The sequence below is a fragment of the Manacus vitellinus genome, unplaced genomic scaffold, assembly GCF_001715985.3.
Source record: "Manacus vitellinus isolate BGI_N305 unplaced genomic scaffold, ASM171598v3 scaffold_47_pilon, whole genome shotgun sequence".
NCBI classification, from domain to species: Eukaryota; Metazoa; Chordata; class Aves; order Passeriformes; family Pipridae; genus Manacus; species Manacus vitellinus.
The window spans coordinates 749,300-755,479 of NW_021940585.1; the positions used below are offsets into that span (position 1 = coordinate 749,300).

At 60.6% G+C, this 6,180-nt stretch overlaps 1 protein-coding gene across 1 annotated transcript in view; it reads left to right on the forward strand.

Moving 5' to 3' along the window:
* Positions 1 to 6,180, forward strand: part of RNPEP (arginyl aminopeptidase) — a 16,645-nt gene that overhangs the window by 475 nt on the left and 9,990 nt on the right. The gene's annotated exons all lie outside the window — the stretch shown is intronic.

Consider the following 6,180-nt stretch of genomic DNA (forward strand, 5'->3'; position numbering starts at 1 on the left):
ACCGCCGCCAGCCCAGGGCCAGCGGAGCGAGTCCCCGGGGACCAGCCCAGGGCCCAGGCCTCCCGACCCCTCGGCTGCGTGTCTGGGACGGAGCCATCTGTCCAGTGTCTGGTGCCATCTGTCCCCCAGCAGCGCTGCCTGTCATGTCCCGGTGTCTCCAGCCCCCACAGGGACCAAGGCTGTCCTTCCGTGAGGTGACACTCTGCTGAACCCTCTCCAGGTGCCCCTGCAGTGAAGGGCTGCCTGGAAGGGTTTGGGTTGTTCCTGGTGATCTCCCACACTCCTCGGACTCCCCAGTCCCCCTGTGCTAAGAAGAGCCTTGATGTGGTTGGCAGCCCCACAACTGGCACACGGACCATCACTGGGCATTGCAGAGCCCAGGATCCCCTCAACATCCAGCACCGTGGTCAAAATGCAACATCTCCTATTGCATGTCCTGAGGGCTTCAAAACCTCCCCAAACTCTTCCCTGAACCTCAAGGGCCAAGGATCCCCCAGTGCCAGATCAAGCCCTGGGCCAGGAGCCGTCCTGCAGCTCTGGTGACATTCGGCTGAACCCTTTTCTGGGCCAAAACTCCATAGAGCTGGTTGCATCATTTATTTAGCCCCGTGTTCCTGCAGCATCCCAGACCTGCCCTTTGCTCCTGAGAATTTTGAGCAAGAGCAGATGTCGCAGTGTCTGCATTCGCCGCCGCTGCGCGGAAACGGCCCCCCCCGGTCCTCGACCCGTGAAACCTGGAAGCTCTTGATGGATTTTGGCTTGGCTGCCAGAGCAGTGGGGAGAGGCAGCTGCATGGCGGGGCTGTGAAACACATTAACTCAGCAGATGCTGCCGCCTTCACACGCGTACGTGTGCGCTGGGATGGTCGGGATGGTCGGGGGCAGCTGGGCTTGCCCTCCCATCCCGGCACAGGCAGTGCATCTCCTGCACCCCCTGTGCTCCCAGGCAAGATCCTCACTGCCTGTCTGCTCCTTTCAGTGCCCAGCTCTCACAGGCAGAGCAGGCACAAAAAAGGTATTTTCCCCCCCAAAGCAGGTTAAGGATTTAAAAACGCTGTTGGAAGTATGGGGTGGATAACACTGGGAACACAGCAACGTGGTCCAAAAGTGGGAGCTTTAACCCGAGAGATGTGCCATCACCGAGCTCCAAATTGGGGCATTTTTAGATGCTGAATCTGCTTCAGGAGATGGACTGAGTGAAAGTCAACTCATGGATCCAATTCTCAACTGAACCCCCCAGTCTCCTCCCTACAGTACGGACCATTCCCATCACAGACCATTCCCTCCAGGAGCTAAACTTCCCTGTCTGGTCTTACCTGGCCAATCCAGATGAGTCTCCCCTAATCCCTCGTATAATGAAACGAATCCACTGCTCTTGCAGCCAGGACCCTTCCCAGGGGGTTTGCCCCAAGAGCCCCAGACACACACTGGCACCCAGAGGGGACAACCAGGAATTTGCAATGGAAAGCAAAATCCACGGGGAGCCCTTAATGAGATGAGTGGATTTTCCAGTGAGCTGTAAATCCGCAGTCATTGCTGGCAAACACCTCCCTGCTGGGTCTGGAGGAGGGGGCAGGGGGTTGCGACAGCCCCCACTCCAGAGGGATTCACATTCCCAGGGTTTGTCAGAACAACCCCAAGATTGTGTTCCTGATGCCAATGTCCCCACTGTCACTTAATCCATGTGGCTGGAAGAGGTGGACCCCCAGCCTCAGTATCCCCCACCAACCCCACCACCCTCTTCCACCTGAAATTAAACCTCCCACCTCCATGGGATGCAGTTGATGGAGCCACCATGGGGCCATCACACCCAGAGGATGCCTGGCTTTCCCAGAGGGGAGCACAAGCATCCCTTCAGTATCCCTCAATTATCCCTTGAGCATGCCTCAAGTATCCCTTGAGCATCCCTCCTGCCTGCAGCGAGCAGCCTGTGTGAGGATGGCAGTGCTCCTGCCTTCCTCGCCCACCCTACAGTGAACATCTCCTGGGATGGACACCCCAGCAGGGAGCGAGGAGGGGGCACAGAGCAGTGGGGCGAGGGGGAGGGGAGAGGGAAGGGGTGGAGGAGAAGATGTGACTTATCGCCTGGCCCCGCTCAGGGGGAGTTTCCGCTGCCGGAGGTGACGCTGCCCAGTCACATCCTCATGGGCCTCGAGTGGGAGCTGAGGATGAGGATGGGGGAACGAGCACAAACCCAGCTCCCCCAGCTTCCACCTCCACTCCTCCGTGAGAGCAGGGGAATCCAGGGAATGCAGGCAACTACTGGGAGGTAGTAACTTGAGCACTGGCTCCCACCCCAAACCCACTCCCCACAGCACAGCCAAGACCTTTGGAGCCTAATTCCCCCATCCCAGTGGGGAGAGGATGCCAGGACACCAGTCTCACTGCCCCAGCCAGCTCCGGGCATGGGTGTTTGTCCCCACCTGTTCCCTCCCCATACAATGCCTTGGGGCACCCCCACCCAGTGCCTGCAGGGCAGGCCCTGAGCTCCTGGCTTCATTCCCATGACGAGTGGCAGCAGGGCAGGAGCCAAGGTGGCACCAGGACCTACTGCTGAGCCTTGGCAGAAGAGAACTTGCAGGATGTGACCCTGCAGTGAAACTCATGGGAACCAGCACTGAGATGTGGTGATCCAGAGCCTCTCATAAGGGTCCCGGGGGAAGGGATGATACCACAGGTAGTTCAGTTATCATCCCCATCCCATCCCCACCCCCATTTATGGGGCATTGACCAGACAAGCTCAGAATAGAGCAGGGGGACCAAAATCCACAGTCAGAGACAACTTCACCCCAGCTCCTGCCCCCCACATCCCCACTGATTCCCTGGGACAGAGCACAGCTGTAAACCCCCCCCTGAGCTGCTCAGCCAGGACCTCCCCCCCTCCAGCTAACAAAAATCCTGCTTTCCCCAATTATTGTCCCTTCCCATGATGGTAGTGATGTGTGCTGAGTGCTGGGGGTTCCTCCAGCCCCTCTCCCCCCGAGCATTCGTCAATCCAGGCAATCAATCCACAGCAGTGCCCAACGTCCAGACCCCGCAGTACAACCTGACAAAGCTCATAAGAGGTCACTTGCTAATGAGCAGGGCTCCAACTGTGCTGGCAAATGCACCAGAGCCTGCTGGGACAGGTTGGTGACTGATGCGTCACCTGGAAGCATTTGAGGGTTTCCCACAGGTGCTGGCAATGTGTCACCTGCCTGCAGCCCGTGCCTCAGTTTCCCCATGTGCTGCCATGAGCCTCGTCACCGCCTGTGCCACTGACTGCCCTGACAGGTCCTGGCTCCCAGGAGTGTGTTCCTGGAGCTGGCACTCCTCTGTGCTTAGTTAGAGCTTGAGGACTGATCCTGTCTAGCAAAACAGGCTTTCCCTGGGGGCACACAGGGCAGTGGGCAGAGCCAGCGTGATCCCAGCTGCCCCATCCCTGTCGCTGCTGTTTTTCCCCTGCAGAGGGTACAAAGGGCTGTGGGAGGATGGAGTGTGCTGTCCCTGGCTGCCACTAAAAGGACCCCAGACAGGTGATGGGAGACTGTCACCCATTTGCCAGCAGCAGGGCAGAGGGGGGTCACATGGTGGGAACAGAGGACTTCCATCCCATACTGGTGTCCACACCACAGGCTGAAGTCCCCCTGGCACTTTGCTGGTGCTGGAGCTTGTCAAACCTCCCCAGGGAGCGTGTGCAGATGAGGGAACGTCCCTCTGGATCAGGGAGCAGAAGTGGCTGTGCCAGGGTCACGGGCACAGCGAGGCACCATCCTCCCACAACTCCTGCTCCAGCTCCCCCAGCTCCACACGGATCCCGCTCCAACCAGGAAGCAGGAACACGTCCTCTGGGTTCCGGCCTGGTGGGTGCCCCAGCCTGGAGGCACTGGGGACAGGACGGGGTGCTCCAGCCCTGTGACACCATGTCCTGTCCCCACATCAGCTCCAGCCTGTGCCAGGGGTTCCCACTACCAGCTCTGCCAGGACCCCGGGGGCTGCAGTGGCCCCACTGCGGTCGGGGCTCCCACCAGCCCCAGGCTCAGTGGCTGCACCCCAAGAATCAGACCGGGAAGGGTCACCTGATCCCCATGCCCGTGGCCCAGGCCCCACATCCCGCTCCAAGCCCGGGGCCCCGCTCCCATCCACAGCCGGAAACACCTTTTTCCTGTCCGTGGGGCTGCAGCGTGGGGGAGGTGGCAGGAAAAAACCTCGTGTCCCGGCAGGTTATTTATATCCTGCTGCCAGTGGGGCCAGCCTGATCCCCCTCCACGTCCCCACATGCACCCCAAGCTCTGCTCCAGCCCCTTCAGCCTCATCTCTGTCCCCATGCTATTCTTGCCCTCAACCCCATCTCATCCCATCCTTTCTGTATCCCCATCCCTTACCCATCCCATCTCATCTCCGTCCCTTCCTTATCCCCATCCCTATCCCCGTTCCCATCTTAGTTCCCACCCCACTTAACATCCCCATCCCATTCCCACCCCCATTCCTCTCCTTGACACCACCCCCTCCCCACACACCAAGACTGGAGACTCCCTTTAACAGGAGGATCCCAAATTCCACCTTGGGGTCACCATTCTTTTCCCAGTGAGCGTCAGATCTCATCCAGCCCCACATTCCCCATCCCACTCTGTCTCCCCTGTCTAGACCCGTTCTGACCCCTCAGAACTGGCTCCCTGTGCTGGAATGTGGGGCAGGGCTGGATCCAGCCTGTATCCATGTCCCAGGAGCCTTCTGTGTTGTCCAGTCCCAGGAAAATGTTGTGGAGAAACTGAGGCACGGGGCTGGCAGAGCGAAGAGTGCCTGAGGACAGGGCCATGGGCACGGCCGGGGCATGGGAGGGCAGACCCTGTCCCCCAGAGAGGCACAGGAGCCCTGCACCCCCCGGCACGGGAGCCCTGCTCCCCCCGGCACGGACACTTACTCAGTGAAATGACTCAGCCAGGATCCGGCCGGGGCAGCCGGGATTTCCTGACTCAGCTCCCCCGGCTGTGAAAGTGGCGGGGTCCAACCCCTCCTTCCAACCACACAGACAACAACACCCTGCTGGGGGGGGCGCAGGGGGCTCCCCCATCCCTGGGACCCCCCGGGAGTACCTGGACACTCTCTGGCACTGGGGATGACGGCACAAGCCGCTACGGCGAAGGCTTGGGAAGCGCGGGCAGCACCCCAAAAACCCACGGGCAACCCCTGCCTGCGCTGGGGTACGTGCTCGCCCGCTCCGGGCAGCAGGGGGTATCCGGCAGAGCCGGCTGCGGGCCCGGCATCCCGGCACACCCAGACTCCCTGGCTCTCCTCCCAGTTGTTTTTTTCCTAGGTGAAATCCAGGAAAAGAGTCACGCCGGCAGACACAGGCGCTAAGTCTTTACTGCTTCCCTGCCGCGGGGTGATGGCACCTCCATGTCCCACGGGGACACGGCCCGGGATGAAGTCAGCTCAAAGTTTTCCCTCTGTCCTGTGCCAACCCGGTTTGCCTGCAACATTCCCGGCTCCAAGGAGCCTGGGGATGCTCCATCACCCCAGGTGGTGCAGTGGTGCTCCACCTGGGGTGGTGGAGGATACCCATGGGAAGCACCCATGGGTGCCTACAGCCCGGCAGCACCTTCCCCTGTTGAAAAGGGAGGGCAGAGACCGGGATCTGCCGGCGCTGACCTGCTCTGCCTGAGGAGAGAAGATGTGGGGCAGCACAACATGCTTTTTTGACAGCCCCATGCCTCGGTTTCCCCCATCACCCATTTCAGCAGTATCTGTGCCTCAGTTTCCCTGTCACCCTCTGTTGGTCATTCTGTGCTCCCCGGGGGCTGGACAGGGGACACACTTGCTTTTGGCACTGCGATGTTTTCCTGTAGCCCCCCTCTGCCGGGAATGGGGATTGAGGGTGTCCAGGGCACACCGGGACACAGGAATTTGCCAGCCTAGACACGCTGCAGCTCCCACTGCAGAAACAGGACCCCCGCGGAGAGGCGGGAACATTGGGGGTCACAGGAGAGGGAGATGGGGGACTGCCACTAGTGCCAGGCAGTGCCAGCTCCTACAGCAGCTGCCTGTCCCCTCCCGGTCCCTGTAAGCACGTCCCCCAAGTCACCACTCGTCCCCGCAGCACGACCACATCTCCTCGGTCCCCAACGGGTTTGTTTCCCGTCATCTGCTGCCCGCAGCTGGGCGATCCCCTTGTCACCCTGGTCCCCCTGGTCCCCGACGG